Below are 17,070 nucleotides of genomic sequence, written 5' to 3' on the forward strand. Positions count from 1 at the left end.
AGGTGCCCCAGGCTGGGGAGCAGCCCGTGTCCAGAGCAGGCAGATCCAAGTGGTTGAGAGAGGGACACTGTCAGGAAAAAGCTGGTAAAGGCTGGCCGTAGGATGCCCTCAACATCCGCTGGGCACACTTCCCAAAACCAAGGACCCAAACCAGAACCCAGATGTGCCACCAGAAGGCCCAGAGAGTCTCCCCTTGGCCTCAGGGCCAGCTTGGCTCTGGGAGGGCAGGCAGTAGTGGCTTCCTTGCCTGGCAGTGGGTGGGCGGGACCCCCAGGCCCTGGGCAGGAGGAAGCCCCGCCCCCAACAGTCCTCATGGCTCTAGCAAAGCCCAAAGTGGGAACCCTGTGTCTTGCAGGGTCAGGAGACCCTCTCCCTTGTGGGAGGACACAGCCAGGGCGGGGGTGGGGCTCCAGGGGGTGGAGGCAGGGCCCCTAGGCAGGGCAGCCTGGAGTTTGGGGCATGGAGCCAAAGACTGGGGCAGAAGGCAGAGTGCCTGGGACCCCCCTCCCCAGTGGGTGCCCTACCAAGCAGCCAAGCTGGGTCCCACCCATCTGCACGGCCATCTCCTTTGGGCCTCTTGTCCCCCTGACATCCCCAGTTGTAACATGTGAACATTTGCCTAGGACCAGCGGTGTCCCCCCAAGAAGCCCCTCATCCCACCAGACAAGGGCACCTCCTCTGTGTCCCCAGCTGCCCCCTCCTCAGTTGGATGTGTTTGCCGGGGCCCCTCCCACCGCTGCCTCTCCTTTCTGGACCGAGCATCTTTTGGGCAAGGGCTGAGTAAACCTCAGGTGAGGGCAGGTGGTGTCAGTGACAGGGCGTGAGAGCCTCCTGCCCGTGGGGCACCAGAGTGGGGATGGACCGCAGGGGACGTGGACACGGCTAGACACCCAGGCCCCACTGGTGGCCAGGACCCCTCCCCTCCCCTCCCCTGTGCCCACAAGCTTTACCTGGACCTGGGGTGCCCCACCCCCTTCCCAGCACTGCCCTGGACTGCATTTGCTGTACCCCCCATCCTCCAGCCCCCTGTCCCATGGGCCGGTGCTGGACATGTTGGACCAATTCCACTCTTGATGAGCACCCCAGACTCTGGGAAGCAGCTCAGCAGGGCCCGGTCCACCCTCCTCGACCAACTGGCCACCATGCCTGTCACCTGGGGCCCTCACCCTGCACCCTCCCACCTGAGGGGCGTGCATTGGGATCCTCTGAAACTCTGGGCTCCCGCTAGCTGGGGCCTGTGGTTCTCCCTGAACCTCAGTCCCCCAGGAGTGGCTCCTATACCTGCTACTTTCATTGCAAAATGTAATTAAACATCCCCACACTGCCCTGCCAGCCTGCACAGGGCTGCCTCGTGGGGTGTGGCCTCTGGGCGCCAAAGGGCCCTCTGGTGCCAGGCTGCTGGGCCAGGCACACCCCTGACACGCTCCTCTGCCCACTCACCTGCCAGCCACGCCCCTCACCGTGGCACCTGTGGAGAACAACAGTCCTGGCAGCCACACACCGATCTTGCCCGAGGCCGGTGCCAGGCGGTGTGCTTGGTTACAGCCCCAGCAGGTGCCCGCTTGCCTGTGGTGCCCTTCCCAGCCAGTGCAGAGCACGGGGAGGGCAATGCACAGGGTGACGGGGGCTCCCAGGGCAGGAGGGTCTGGGCCATAAGACAGTCGTGCCAGTGGCCACACGGGGAAGACCTTCCTGATGCTGGCCTGTCAGGGGGTGGGGACAGAGCCCTGCCGTCCCAGGCCCCTGGTGCCCTCCGCAGGGAGGCTTAGACTCCACATGCCGCTATTCTCCACCCAGCCTCTGAAACGTCCTGCTTGTCCATAATTCAGGATTTGCTAGATTTGGTCAGTCTTCATTTATTCATCCACACGTGGATTGGGCACCTACTGCGTGCTGGGCTCTGGGTCTGGTATGCTGACAACAGCTCTGTCCTGGCACAGAGTGAGGGGTGCTGAGGGTGCCCCCGCCCTGGCATCTGTAAACATATTTTCCTCATCCCTGCCAGAAGCTGGCTCTGAGGGCAGCCTGACCCGAGCCAGTGCGCCTCTGATCCCTCGAGGCCAGGATGGGTGACTGTATGAATGTGTGGGGCAGATGCCAGCCCCGTGCCTTGTCACCTCAGATGCTGGCGTCACTGTCTGCTGGAGGCAGCAGGAGGTCACTTCCTGGGGCCAGACAGGAAGCCCGCCCAGTGCTGGCAGGGAGGGGCCCCCAGGCTCAGCACCCCAGCCCCCAGGAGTCACGTGCCATGCCAGGTCCCAGTTGCACCTCCTGGTCCTGGGGGCCACATCATGGCCCTGGGGACAGCTGCCAGCCCCATGCGCTCTGCTGAGCCCCCGGAGTCTTGGTTTGGGGGGGCAGTTGGCCTTGGACTGTCCTGGATGCCAGTGGCCACAAAGCATAGACTCGGGGGAGCGGGGAGGGGACAGGCAGTGGAAGCTAGTGACAAGGGGCTTCCAGAGCTCTGCATCCCAGTAGGAAGGAGGGCACAGCAGGACGGAGGGGTGCAGACCAGACTCACAACAGAGGGTGTCCCCCACCTCACCTCAGGGGAAGGATCCAGAGGCTTCCAGACCCTGCACCACAAGAGTCTCCTCAGGCACACCATCCTGGCAGGAGATGCGTGGTGCTTGGGGCAGGGTCCTGGACTCACCACCGTCCTGCACAAAAGCCTCCTCCGGCCCCTCCCCGCGGAGCCTGCTGCTCTGGCCCGCTCACACCCCTCCTCCGGGAACCCTGTCCTGGCCCACCTCTTAGCTCCCGGGAACTGCTGGCCATGTTCAATACTTCAACCTGGCTTGGGTGGGAGATCCCTGGGTTCCACCCACCACCCCCACTCCCTTCCAGCCACCATTATGACTGTTCCAGGCCTGGACGCGATCTGCACGCCTGCTCCACCACATTAACTCCACAGACCCAAAGTGCCTTTCTCTTCTCTCCGTGTGGAAGGCCCTTCCTGCCTCCGTATGGCAAACTCCTATTCATCCTTCAATATCCTACTTAAATGGGATGAGCTCTCAGCACCACACCATCCAAACCCAGATTCTTCAGTTAAGCTCATGCTGGGACTTGAGGCCACCTAGCCACCACCCAAAGCTGCTTCTCCCTCCAAGGCTGTCCTGGTAGTTCCTGGCCCAGAGCACTGGCCACCAGAGCCTGAGGCTGCAAGATTCCTTTCCAGGAATGGGTTCCCGGGAAATGAGGCCCCCACTCATCCAAGTCCCTGGATAGCCATGCTATTGCCATCGCAGCTTGCACTGGGGACATTTTGCAAATGCTGAACCCGGCAGACTCTTGCTCCCTGCTGACTGTCACGACAGTCTCCACAACCCATTGTTCAGAGGAGCAGGCTGAGACCAGAGGAATGAGGCGCTGTTCCGAGGTCACTCAGAGCCAGGAGATGCCCTATCCTACTGGGAGCTCAGCCCCCTGGTGCCCCATGTGTGTTTCTGTCATCCGCATCATGGAAAATGGAATGTCTTGACTGGGACAGTCCCATGTCCTGGCCCTCATCTCAGATGTGATGATTTAAAATCTACAAGCCACCAAAATGGAGCAGCATTTTTTTACTTGGCCAAGGAATTTATTCAAGAAGGTTTTTTTGGCAATGGATTTCCAGTTATCAAACCAAGATGTTACAAAATTGTGCTGGGTGGATGGTGGGTAGAAGAAAGGAAGGAAGGATGAATGGATGGATGGATGGCCAGATGGCTGGATGAGGGTATGGTGGAGGGATAGTGGATGAATGGATGGATGGACAGACTGGTGGATAAGGGTGTGGTAGAAGGACGGGTGGATGGTGGATGGAAGGATGGATGGATGGATGGATGATGGATGGACAGGTGGGTGGATGGATGGATGGATGGTTGGTTGGATGGACAGACAGGTGGGTGAGGGTATGGCTGTAGGGATGGGTGGATGGCTGAGGACAGACATGAGGGCAGATGTGGACACCTGAGTGGGGAGGTGGGTGAATACAGGCTTGGGGGGCACCCAGGAGGATGGGTGGGTCCTCAATGGCCTTTTCTTTGCTGACGGGTTGTGGCTCTGAGTCTCAGAGAGCGCCTGCAGGGATTCCCCCCCCCCCCCCACTGCGCTGGGACTCCCAAGGCCACACACACAGGGTGGCTTCTCAATCCCCAAATAAGGTGGACCAAGTCCCCTCTGGCCGCCCAGGGAGCAGGAAACCTGGGGGTGGAGGGGGGCCTGCCCAGGGCTGAAGTCAGTTCCGTCTTTTCTGAACAATGGGTCCAGCCTGGTCCCTGCCCTCCTCTGCCCTGCTCCACCCAAACCGCCTCTACCTCTGACGGGGTGCGGGGCCCTCGAGCTGGATGCCCGGGAGCTGGTGCAGGGGAGGCAGGAGGGCAGGAGAGACCAGGGCCGTGGAGAGAGGCTGTCCTCCTGGGCCGGGGCTGCCCTCCAAGCTCCCCGAAGAGACGTGCCTCTGTGCAGGGGGACAGGAGGGGCAGGCTGTGCTTCCCCACACCATCGTCTGGACACTACCTTGTTCCTGACTTGAGACCTTCTTCAAGTCTCTGTTTTGAAGGAGAGACTGCTTTCCCTCCTTCATCCTCTTCCTGTGGCTGCCCCTTCTCTGCCCCCACCACGGCCAGTCTGGACCGGTTTCCTCCCACAGTCCACCAGTTGGCAGAAGAGGAGACCGGTCAGTCGGGCAGAGTGAGTTCAGACCAGCTATACCCAGATGCCAGGGAAATGTGGAGGGGAAACCGAGTCAGCGCCTCGTGCAGAGCTCCTCCGGTGGAATTACCCTGCTGACTATCTCCAGGGCCCAAGCCACAGCCACCAGGGCAAGGCCCTCCTCTGCTACCCAGGCACTGAGTGCCAGGCCCCTGGGAGAGGGTTGTGCCCCAAGGAATTGTGGACAGGGGACCCCATCCCAACCTGACAAGGCTGAGGGTGTGCTGGTCCTGAGACGGGCAGTGAGGAGCTCAGGGGCTGCAGCCCTTTGCCTCCCACCTGGTCCAGAGCGGGGCTGGGGACTGGGGGTCACGGCAGGAGTATCCTCCCCACATACACATGGCCGGGCGACACAGCAGAGCCACGGATCCGGCTCCGGCAGACAGCAGACACACGAGCAGTGTCCTCTCTGTATCTCCCCTCCCCTGCTCACGCACATGCACTCACTCACATGTGTGCCCACCCTCACGGACACGCACTCACGTGCACACACACACACTCACCCGAGTGCACACACTCTCTTGCAATGCACTCACTCATGTGTACACACTCCCACCACACCTGCTCACCCACGTGCAAGTACTCACACACGTACTCACTCACGTGTGTGCACACTCACACACTGACACACGTGCACACACGCACTCACGGGCGCACACTCTCATGCACACACATGTGCAGTGGGCCCCCTTGGCCAAGGCCTCCAGAGCTGTCCTTCATCAGAACTTCGCAGACCAGGCAGGCCCAGGGCCCAGGCCCCGAGTGAGCACACCAGGGTCCCCAAGCCTGCCCCAGCTGCCACGGGGTTTCAGCCCACTCCCAGCAGGGAGCCCCACTGCCCACATGCCCTCAGCCTCCTGTACCTGCTAATCTCCTCTGATCCTGACAACCTCAAGGCAAGGACAGCCTCGGGGTCCCTGGGCAGCCCAGAGGGGGCCTGGAAGGCACCCACAACGACCCTCATTCCTGGGGGGCTACGCCCAATGCTGGGAGCCCGAGAGCCCAGGCGCTGTCACAGAGAGGCCCTCCATAGTAGGGTCCCTGTGCCTGCTTGGCATCCCCCCCGCCCAACATGCAGCTGTAGGCCCAGCCCGTTGCTAGGATTAGGGCCCGGATTAGCCCACCAAGTTTCCAGAACCCCGCATGTCGGGTTCTCGGGTGCCATAGAAACCTGGCTGCACTTGGCTGGCAGGGCTGGCTCCTGGGTGGGGTCTGTCCTGCAAGCCCCAGCCGCGGCCCCACTCCCCAAGGGCCCAGGGTGCACGGAAGAGGCCTGCTCCGGCCGGAGCCCCCACCCCCAGCTCCGTGGGGTGCTCTCTTCCTCAGCACTCTATGCCCAGGGACGGTTTAGGTTTCCAGAATCAGCTGTTTTCCAGATATTGGAATGAAAACGAATGACCGAATTATTTTGTGCCTGAAATGGAAAGTGGAGCATTTTTTCCTCCCTCCCCACACACTCCGTAATGCAGAAAACATCTGAGCGGGTTTATTCTGTGGCCCAGAGCACACCTTGGAACTTCAGCCCCCTGGACCCTGCCACAGACTGCATCTTCGAAGCCCCTGGTCCTGCACCGTCCTCCCACCCCTCTGCCCACCTGCCTCCGCTCTGGGCAGTGCTGTGGTGATGGCCAGGACACGGCCCAGTGGGGTGGGGGAGGCCCCAACACTGAGAGGCCACCCTGAGGAAGGGGTACCCATGGCGGCCCAGGAGCTGCAGCCACGGCGGCCAGGACTCCAACCTTCGCCACCTCTGGGCGCCCTCGGCAGCATGTCCACCTACAGCCCCCTTTCACATATGTCCAGGGGGTCGCAGGTGTGCCAAGTCCACACTGAGCCCCACTTGTGCCCTGCAGAGCCAGCTGCCTCTGCTGCCTCTCCCCCTCCATCCTCCCAGGTGCCTGGAACACAGCTGAGTGCCACCCTGGGCTCCTGTAGTCCTTCGGCAGTTGCTCTCGGCTCTGCCATCACCTCACTTCGGGTCCAACACCACCTCCCTCCTTGGCACCCTGTCTTCTCCCATCTTCAGCCCTGGACACTTTGTTTGCTCAGCATCCAGATGCCCAACACCCAAGCCAGACCCTCCACTAGCCCCGGCCTCAGAGAAGCCACATCCTTCTCAGAGCTTCCTGGGCCTGGCCATGTCAGACAGCCTCCAGGCCACCCCTCCTTGTTCCTGCCACCTTCCCACCACTGGCCAGAGACACCACACTGCTGCCAGGCAGGGCCTCTGCACCTGACCACTCCTGCCACTGCACACTCTCTGCCCAAAGGTCCATGGGGCATCTGGTTAGAGAGATGGGGGTGTGGGGGCATGATGGAGGGAGGAATGGATGGAGGGATGGGTGGGTGAGTGGGAGGTGGGGGGATGAAAGGATAGGCACATGGAGGGTGGGAGGGAGGGATGATGGGTAGATGGTTGGATGGAGGGATAGAGAGATGGAGGAAGGGGTGGGTGGGTGAATGAAGGGAATAGAGGGAGGGATGATGGCGAATGGGGAGATGGAGGGATGAATGGAGGGAGAGACACAGGTGGATAGTCATGGAAGGATAGAAGGATGGGTGCATCCTGCTCCAGGCCCTGCCCCCCACTTCGATCATCTCAGTTCCCTTCTCATCAGCCATAGACTCACCCCTGGCCTTGTAAGCTCCAGAAGCTGCACACGGGTTGGCCACTAGGACATTGTCTTTAACCCCACTGCTCTCACCCACACGCATAGACCGAGTCTGCCCCCGCTGCACTCGTCTGCTTCCGACATGAACACCCAGAGCTTCCTGGACACAGGGCCTCCACCCTCAAGCTCAGGGGGCCCAAGCCCCATTGCATGGTTCCCACCTGCTCATCCGTGACAGGTCCCAGCCCAAGTAGCCTTGGGCAGCACTGCACCTGCTCACCGGCTCAGGTGCATGGCCAGCAGCAGGCTGGCCACCACAGGGCGGGTCCTGGTCGCAGGGTGCCCAGACTCCTATATCATCCCCTCCGCCACATTCCACTATAAGCTGTGTGGGGTCCTGCTGCTCTTGTCCCCAGCTGAGCGCCCAGGCTGAGCGATAATGGGGTCTGCGTGGGGTCCACGTGGGAAGGAACAGTGTCGATGAGATGAGCAGCATGCCATGCAGCCAGCTCAGTCGTCCCTGCTCCTGAGACCTGGGCAGCTTGTCCTGCGTGTGGTCAGGGCTCCAGGACTCCTCAGGCCCTTTCCTTCCTTGCCCCCTGTCTCAGCCCACCCCATACCAGCTCCCAGCATTTGGTTCCCTCCTGACCCCCCTCCGCTACATCCCCTCCCACTCCGCCTCTGTCCCAGAGATGGGCTCGCTTCTCCCTGACTGTGGGGCAAGCCCACACCCCAAGCGCTGTGAGCAGAGCATGCCAGGAGCTCTGTGAGGAAGGCTTCGAGGGTGCTAGGCACTCACTGGACCCTGACTCCAACCCATCTTGGACTGGAGTCTGCACTTGCTGCCACCTCCTCCTCCCGCAGCCCTGCCACTTTGCACATTCACTGCTCACAGGGAGGGGTGAGTCCGGGTCCTTGGGTGGGAGGCTGTGACATCGATGGAAGGCAGAGGAAAGCAGCCGGGGGTATCTGTGCAGCCACTCCCCTCCACCTCAGCCCAGAGGAAACCCCTCAGTGAGGATCATAGGATCCTGGGCCCAGAAGCCAAGGCCTCTGAGGGACGAGCATTGGAGAACGCAGGGGTTGGGGGGGGGTGCCAGGGGTCCATCCCCCACCTTTCCTGGGTTCAAGGCCCTGGAAGAGAGAGGGAGGAGGGAGGGAGGGGGAAGGAAGTAGGATGGAGGGGGGAGGGGCCAGCCTGGAAGTCCAGGCTTCCAGTGGGTGCCCAGATCTGCCCCCATCCACCCCAGCTGAGGACCCACGGGGTCGTCCCCTCCCTGGGCCCACCTAGGGTCTGAGGGCCCTGCTCGGCAATGCTGACCTGTGGTTGGGGCCCTGCTGGCCACATGGCAGGACAGAGGGGCTGGCTCCTCCCAGTCTAGCCCTCCGACTTTCCCACTTTCCCGAGGGGCGACCCGCCAGGGCCCCACTGCCCTCCCCCAGGAACTCCCGCCTGGCGCTGCTGTGGAGCCTCTGAAAGTGACGCCTTTTAGGGCCGCGGGGCCGGAGCCGAGCGGGTCATTTTTTTTTATTAAAAAGCAAAACCTAAACCAAGAAAACAAAGTGATTAAGTTTCTCCTCGGAACAGCAGGCCCCACAAAGACGGGGAGCGCCCGGCTCACTGGGTGCTTCGACCCTCAACCGCTGCGCAGGAAAACAAGCCAATCACTGACACAAACAGGAAGCAGCTGGTTTTCCCCAAACGTGAGGGCTGGGCTGGGGTCCCCAGGGCCCGGGCCACAGAGACAGCCAGGCGCTCAGCTGGGTGGGCTGTTCAGGTCCTCAGGGAACCCACCCGGCGGGACCTTGGGGCCCAGTCCCAGCTGGGGGAGGCCAGGGTACGTCTGAGCAAGATGGGATTCTGGCATGCAGCCCACTCACTACTGTGGGGGTTCGGCCGCCCCACCCGGGAGCACGTGAGTTAAGCAGGGGCTTCTTGTGGGGGCAGGAGCCCAGGTGGACGGGACACTCGGCAAGCTCAGGGCAGGCTTTCCTCCAGGCCAGCCAGTCTGGGGTCTACAGAGCCAGCTGGGGCCTGGAAGGCTGACTGTCCCCGACAGCCCACCCACCGGCCGGCTTCTCCATGGTCAGATGTGATTCTGGGCTGGGAAGAGGTGGAGTCCTGGGGTCCCAGAGGAGTCAGAGCTATTTTGCTGCCCCCCCGCTCACTGCCCCAGAGCACTGCAGGGGGGAGAAGCTCGGACAGGCTAGGGGGAGCTCAGAGGGGCCTCAGTTTGGAGGTGTGCTCAGCTGGGAGCACCTGGGCCCATCCCAGCCTCTAGCAAGGCCTTTGCCTGGTTTGAGGAGAGGGCAGGTGGAATCCCAAGAGGATGGCCTAGGTCAGGGGCTAGCAAGCAACAGTCAGCTTTGGGCAGTAGTGAGTTCCCTGTCAATGGGAGCATGCAAAGAAAGGTTCACATTCAGAGGCTGTGGGCAGAGCGGCGGGCCACAGCCCCTCTCAAAACCACATGGAGACAAGGGCTGGGGTCCCCTTTGGCAGGAACAGCATACCAGGTGGTGGTGCTGGAGCCCATCAGGCACCCCCTGCTCTGCGCTCGGCATGCAGCAGGAGCTCGGAAGCGGGGACAACCGAACAGATGCAAGGTCGGAACCCCCGGGGGAGGTCCTGAGTCTGGGGCGGGGGCCGGTGGCACAGGAGTGTGAGGCAGGTACACTTCCTCAAGTCTGCTAGACTTCAACCACACAGTTACAAACAAATGAGGCCGATCAGAGACCCCCAGGCTCGGGAGCCAAGTCCTGCTGATGCATGGGAGCCAGAGTCCCCTCCGAGCCCCGGCGAGGCAGCCAGGCTCCTCTGTGGACAGAGCAGGTACCCAGGGCTTCCGGATGCCTGAGCTGGGGGGAGTGGGCTTCTGGACCTCCTGACAGGCCCCGGGGCACACCGGCTCCTGCACCTGGCTGCTCGTCAGATGCAGGTGCCCGCACCACACCCGACCCCCTCCTTGAATCTCAGGGTCAGAGCACGGTGGGGCAGCCAAGATCTCTCCCGGGCTGGTGATACTGGGGGTGAAGGATCTCTCCGAGCCGGGTTCCAGAGACAAGTGTCTTCACAAGCAGGGTTGAGTAATAGGAGTGTTCTCAGACGGAAGGACAGAAAGGGGTTTAACCAGCCCAATGAGACACCCTAATGAAACCCCACGGCACGGACGCAGGGATGCCGCTACAGCTCAGTGGGGGGCGGGCGAATCTGGTAACAGACGCAGCTCTTTGTACAAATAGCATTAAAACTTCAGAGAAGAGAACATTATGAATTTAAAACAGCAGCAAATGACCCCGAAAACCCTTCCAACAAAGGGATACAGAGGAATTGCCTTAAACATAATTCTGGGATAACTCATCTGTAATTTGAAATAGAAATTGAGAGAGAAAACCTACGTCCACACTGTAGACCCATGCGCAGATGTCTCTAGCAGCTCTGCTCCTATTTGCCAGAACTTGGAAGCCACCAAGATGCCTTTCGGTAGGTACACGGACACACGGAGGGACATCGGGGCGGTGGAATATTGCTCAGCATTAGTAAGGAACGAGCTCTGAAGCCATGGGAGGTCACACAGGAACCATAAATTGAGAAAAGCCAGTCTGAGAAGGCTGCACATGGTGACCCCAGCTCTAGAACATTCTTGAAAAGGCTGTACTAGGGACACAGGACAGAGATCAGGAGTCATCAGGGTTTGGGGGGGGAGGGATGAACAGGAGGAGCTTGGAGGGCTTTAGGGCAGGGTCCCCACTCCATGTGACACCGTGGTGCTGGACAGTGTCATCTCGCATGCATCTGAACCCACAGGATGTTCACCACCAAGAGTGACCCCATGTCAACTGCGGACTTTGGTTACTAGGTATCAGTATTGGTTCGTTAATTTTGACAAATGTGGCAGCTAGGAGGTCAATAATAGGAGACCCTGTGCATGTGTGCATGTGTGTGCATGCATGTGTGTGTGTTCACATATGTGTGCGCACGTGGGAGGGAGGAGGTATAAAGGAATTCCCTGTACGTTCCCCTCTAATTTTCCTGTAAGCCTAAACTGGTTTTATCCTTGGTGGAGGGCTGTTTGTGACCAGTCTTTGATGCCATTGTCACCAGATCCCCTTGTGGAGCACGAGCCCACCCCATGTGAGCCCCGCTCCTATGGTGTCTGCCTAATGCCCAAGGAGACTGAAGCAGAGAGAAGCTGAGCAACGGCAGGGGATTGAACCCAGAACTGGCTGCACCCACGCCCAGGCTCTGTGACCTCCCTTCTCTGTTACTCTTGCCCTGGGACCCTGTTCCCTTCCTAAACATTAGTGAGGCCTCAAGGAGTGTGTGCTAATGTAGAGTTGCAGCTGCTAGGATTTGCCTCACAGATGTTAAAGCTAAGACATTAACTTTTAAAAATATTTACAATTTAGAAATTTAGAAGTGTTTTAAATAAATTAAAAGTCACAAAAATAATCAGATACTCAGTGCATATTAACATAAATTATATTCTATAAAAAATAACTATAGGGACTCCTGGGTGGTTCAGTGGCTAAGCCTCTGCCTTTAGCTCAGGGTGTGATCCCGGGGTCCTGGGATTGAGTCCTGCATTAAGCGACCGACAGGGAACCAGCTTCTCTCTCTGCCTGTCCCTGCCTCTCTCTCTGTGTCTCTCATGAGTAAAGTAAAATCTTTAAAAAACAAAAACAAAAATTATAGTTTTTAAAACAAAACCAATTCTGTGAGAAGAGTGTCACAGCTCAATACCTCCAAAATCTCTGTGTGTCGAGCCGGAGACAAGGGTTCTCATGTGAGCATCTGCAGCACGTCCTTCTATAGGATAGGAGGCGTGTCCCCCACAGCCCTCCAGACGAACGTGGATTTTCTTTGTGATACTACACCAAAGCTCGACGAGTGTGGTTTCTTCAAAGCGAGGTGTGATCTGCGACCTGAGACCACATGGATGACCCGTTCAGTCGCTGACCCACAGAAGCCTGCTTGTGCAGGAGACCAGGAGACAGTACAGACGAGGGCAGCACGGGGGCCGAGGACTGGGACCGAAAGTTGACAAGAACCGGTCCGTTGTGGAATCCACAGCAGGGCCACAGCTGAATCGCAGACCCTCACCAGCCTGAGTGACGGCAAATGCACCCACTGACAGAGGTGCTAACGGGGCGGGGGGCACAGGAGGGGATTCGGGAGCTCTCCGAGCTGCCTTTGCAATTTGTCTGCAAATCTGAAAGTCTTTGAAATGAAGGTTTATTGCAGGCAAACAACCCACGGGTCTGTCTTTTCTTTCCAAGGGACCAGTTTCCCAAAGTGCTGCTTTTGGCTGGGAAGCTCTGGGTGATCGTGGACAACAAAGTCCCTCCGCCGCTTTCCTGGAGGTGATGGGATGCATCCCTCTGCTCCAAGAACGCAACGGGCAAGTGACCCCCACTGTGGCCAGTGTGAGCTTCTCCTGCCGACACCCTGCTCCTCCCCGGGCAGGACTGCCCTTCACACGGGGGACACTGAAGATGTCCTGCTGGGTCCTGAGTTCTGGGAACAGACACAATCTCTGCTTTATCGAGGACATTCTCTTTTTTTGAGAGTGAGAGTGTGAGCATGTGTGCACAGGTGGGAGAGGAAGAGGAAGACAGAGAATATCTCAAGTAGGCTCCACATCCAGCACAGGGCTTGATCCCACGATCCTGAGATCATGACCTGAGCCGAACTCAAGAGTCGGAACCTTACCAACTGAGCCAGTGGGTGCCCCTCATCAAGGACGTCCTTGGCTTCCAGCCTCTTTCCTTGCTATGTGGCTCCTGCGTGGGGTGCCACCCCATGTGCTGGGGGACCCCACTCCAGCCCCCGGCTCTGAATCCGGCCAACTCCCCTGTGTGAGAGGATCCTGGTGGGACAGCTGCCCCAGGTCCCCTGCAGGCCTGCCCTCTTCCCTGTCCCCACTGCATCCTCCTCCTGATTCAATTCTCCTTCTCTGAGTCTTTCCTCTTCCAGAAAGCCCTCCCTGACCAGCCTGGCCTAGAGGAACCTGCTTCCTGGAGCTCCTTCAGCACCCTGAATATTCCTGGCTCCCCCCAATGACGGTGTGAATACCCCCTGGACTGTCACCCACGCCACCCCCCCCAGCTATTTATTTCCTCATTATCAGGGCTGGAAGTACTTCCTGAGGTCTGTCTCACGGTCCCACTGCTTTCCTGTAAGCCCCTCTACCTCAGACCCTGCAGCAGCAGGACTCCTCTGGTTCCAGGAACTCTCTTGACCCCCTGGTGAACCTCTGAGAGCAAAATCTTCACCTTTCTGCTACTTACAAGCGGAGTATGGTGGGGGCGCGGCTCTGTGCTGGGATGGGCCCTGCCCCAAGCCCCTACCATGCCCAGCCTCCCTTGCGAACTTCCTACAGTGTCACTGGGAATTAGACCCAAGAGCCCAGGCTGGTGTAAGGAGTTTCCATGGAACTCACAATGGGCAGGCATGACCAGGATTACAGGCCCTGGGCCCCCAGGGCTTTCCTCTTCTGGGGGGCTCCTGGGGGTGGTGCTTTCTCCTAGGGAGCCTCCAGGCCGGGAAAGGGGTCGAATGCTCCACCCTGAAGCCACCCAGAGCCACCCCCTTCTCATTTGGGGAGCTGGCATCTGTCTGGGCCTGGGAGTGGCTCTCGCCAGGTGGTACCAGCCAATGTCCGCACTCTCACCCCATGGCCCATAGGACAGGAACACACAGAGCGCCTGCCCCTCATCACCAAGCTGCAGGGCATCTCCCGGGCATGCTGGCCCCAACCTGTGTGATGCAAGGCTCTGGTGGGAGGGCTTTGGTCCAGCCCAGAGAACAGACGTAGCCGTGCCCTGGCCCACACTGGGCACGGAGGCATCACTGTCCTGCTCTCCGGCAGAGACTCACCTCCCCGTGACACAGAGAAGGGAGCCTGGACACAGAGGCACATGCCTCCCTCCCTCCCTCCACACCTATGCCTCCAAGCTGCTGGCAGTGTTTCCTGGGGGCCGGAGGGGCAGCCCCTGGCCCCTCTATGCCCTGAACTCCTGAAATGTGATGCTGACTCTCCCTCCATGCGCCAGGGTTCACCTCTGCATCTGAGACATCACTCAGAATTGGAAGTGAGGCCAGGCCTGGTCGGTGCTGGAGAGCTGACCTCATCCCTCCACCACAAAGGCCCGCAGGCTTGCCCTGGGGTCGTGGGGTGACCCACAACGGGGTGCAGGGCCGGTCCTGAAGGTATTGGCCTGGGGAAGAGCTGTGTCCTGGCCTCAGGTCAGCATGAGGGAAACTCGCTGCAAGTTTCCGATGCACCCCACTGGGGGCAGGAAGAGAGTGAAGCTGTCCCGCTGCACCTGCTCCTGATGCAGGACAGGGAGGCGTCTGTGAGCGGAGTCTGGGGCTCCCCAAAGAGATGGGCCCACAAACCTGTCTCACCGTGGCTGGGGTGGCAGGAGAGCCCAGCCCGCCCCTCGGCCTCAGGGCGTGGGGAGGGTAGACTCTGCAGGCCCGTGAGCCCTGTTATTCTCTGCAGCCCATAATTATGTAATCGGCTCATTAAACGCCTCGTTAGCTGTCAGGCTCTCCCTCCAGACGGTGAGCTCCCAGGGGCAGGCAGCTTGCCAGTCTCCACGGCCATGCCCAGTACGTGCCTGCCGCGGGCCCCTCCGAAGCCATGATGGCCATTGATGAGCGTCTGCCTTGCTGGGCTGACCATCTGTAAAATGGGGACACGGGCTCTGCCTCTCAGGAGTAAATGCTAGCACGGATGTACCCTGGGAGCACGGGGCGGCCCCCAGCCTGCAGGACGTCTGGATGAAGGCTGCTGCGGAGGAGCAGGAGTGCCCAGACAACAGGCCCCAGGGATGTGAGGTAAGAGCGATGGGGCCCCCAACCCCCGGGATTCTGGCTTGGCCTTTCCTTAAGATGGGGGACCCTGGAGGATGCACACGGACGTGCTCCTGACCACAGGTGATGGCACCAGGGGCCCATGTTCGGGGGTGTTCAGGACTTGCGTGACAGCAGGAGCTGTGGCAGAGAGGATCCCAAGGGAGGGAGAGGAGGAGATGCCCCAGGGTCAGGCAACAGTGAACGAGAGGGAGACAAGAAATCAAAACAGAACAAACACCAAAACACCAAACAGACGGACAAGGAGACTGGACCCAGTGGCCACAGGAGTTGCTGGGAGGAAAACGGGTTTATGAGAGAATGTTGTCCCGTAGTCCGCTGGCCCCTGCGGTTCCTGGTGAGAAGCACTTGGTACCCGGTTCGTCGGTTCCTATTGTACAAGCTACTGTTTCCTCCTTTCCAGATTTTTCCCTAAATTTTTAATTTTCATTTTCATCGGCCTGACGTGGGCATGCCAAGCGTGATTTGCTTCAAACTGATCCTATTTGGGTGTCGCTGAACGTCTCGAATCTGTTGTGTTTGGGAAGCTTCTAGTCGTTATTTCTGGAATATTAAGCTTCCCGTTCTGCTCCAGCCTGTCCTGCACCGCACTGTGACTTCCTATCCCGCGTCTGCTCTGCGTCCACGCGGCCTTTCTCGCTCTTCTTCATGCTGCGTAGCTTCTACTCCCCGATCTCCGAGTTCACAGACGTTTCCTGTTGTTGTCTCCATTCTGATACTCATCTCATCCAGCAGTTTTTGTTTATCTCCGAGATCGTGTTCTTCAGCGCTCGTCATCCGTGTAGGTGTTGCTAACGGTTTCGAGATTTGTCTGCTGAAATCTCCTGTCGTTTCATTCACTGTGACTGTGTTTTCCTTTATCTCCAAGGGTGGTTGAGGTTATTGTACCTCCTTTAAAGTCTCTGCCTGGTCATTCCAGCATTGGCCTGGCTCAACCGTCTTTCCCCCTGGGAGGAGAGCACCATGTAATTTTGGACTATGCCCAGGGCTCTGCAAATATTCTATTGTGCAGACCGTGGATGTGTGGCATTTCTCTGGGGAGTGCAGGTGCACTGATATTAGCTATTAGCTCGATTAGGCTCCAACTGCAAACTCTGCCTCGCGGGTGCTAAGAGGCGGCTCAAATCTCCATCTGCCTTATGCCAGCAACTCGGGCAGAGCTCATGCATGGAATTTGGGATGTCCCCTTCTCTGCCTGTCTTGGGGATTCCCATCTTGGTCTCCAGTGACCTCAACTGCCCCAGGCTCCTTCTCCTGCTCCTCCAGCCAGAAAGATGGCAGGGTTTCCATTGGGATTTAGATGCCTGCACCGTACTGTGACTACCTATCCAAAAATGACCTACTTCTGCTAACTCTCTAGAGCCCTGGGGTAGTTGTTTGTTTGTTGTCCAGGGTTTGAGGTTGCTATCTGCAGGGGGGCAGTTTGTCAGAACACCTCGTGCAGGAAACACACTCCATACTTGGAACAAAGAGGGATTTCAGGGTAGGGGTGAGAGTGGGCTCAGCAGTAGCCAATGCTCCCATCGGGCCACATTCAATGATGAAAAAAGTGTCTATGGAAGTCCACGTCAGGGATGCTCACGGCTGATGAGGAGGTCATCTCAGAAGGGGACAGGCAGTGGGCTGGGACAGAGTGTGGCAGGGCAAGCAGTAAGTATTCTCTCACGTTAAGGAACTTTCTTTCCATTCCAAGCCTGCGGAACATGTTTTATAACTGGGAGCGCATGTTAGATTTTATTAAATATGTTTTTGGCACCTATCAATATCATCATATGGTTTTTCTTCTCTTGGCCTATTAACATGAGGATATTAATGGATTTCTTAATGTTGAGTCATCCTCGCATTCTTGGAAGTAAACTCTGCTTGGTCATGGTATATTAT

At 58.8% G+C, this 17,070-nt stretch overlaps 1 long non-coding RNA gene across 1 annotated transcript; it reads left to right on the plus strand.

Annotated features, from left to right (window-relative positions):
- The first annotated feature begins 8,923 nt into the window (after positions 1-8,923).
- On the plus strand, positions 8,924-13,561 carry LOC125752968 (uncharacterized). The gene is made up of 3 exons (XR_007403666.1): positions 8,924-9,226; positions 9,811-11,167; positions 11,413-13,561. It is a non-coding gene; the product is annotated as an uncharacterized LOC125752968 (long non-coding RNA).
- The last annotated feature ends 3,509 nt before the right edge of the window (positions 13,562-17,070 follow it).

The sequence above is a fragment of the Canis lupus genome, chromosome 18, assembly GCF_003254725.2.
Source record: "Canis lupus dingo isolate Sandy chromosome 18, ASM325472v2, whole genome shotgun sequence".
Lineage (NCBI taxonomy): Eukaryota > Metazoa > Chordata > Mammalia > Carnivora > Canidae > Canis > Canis lupus.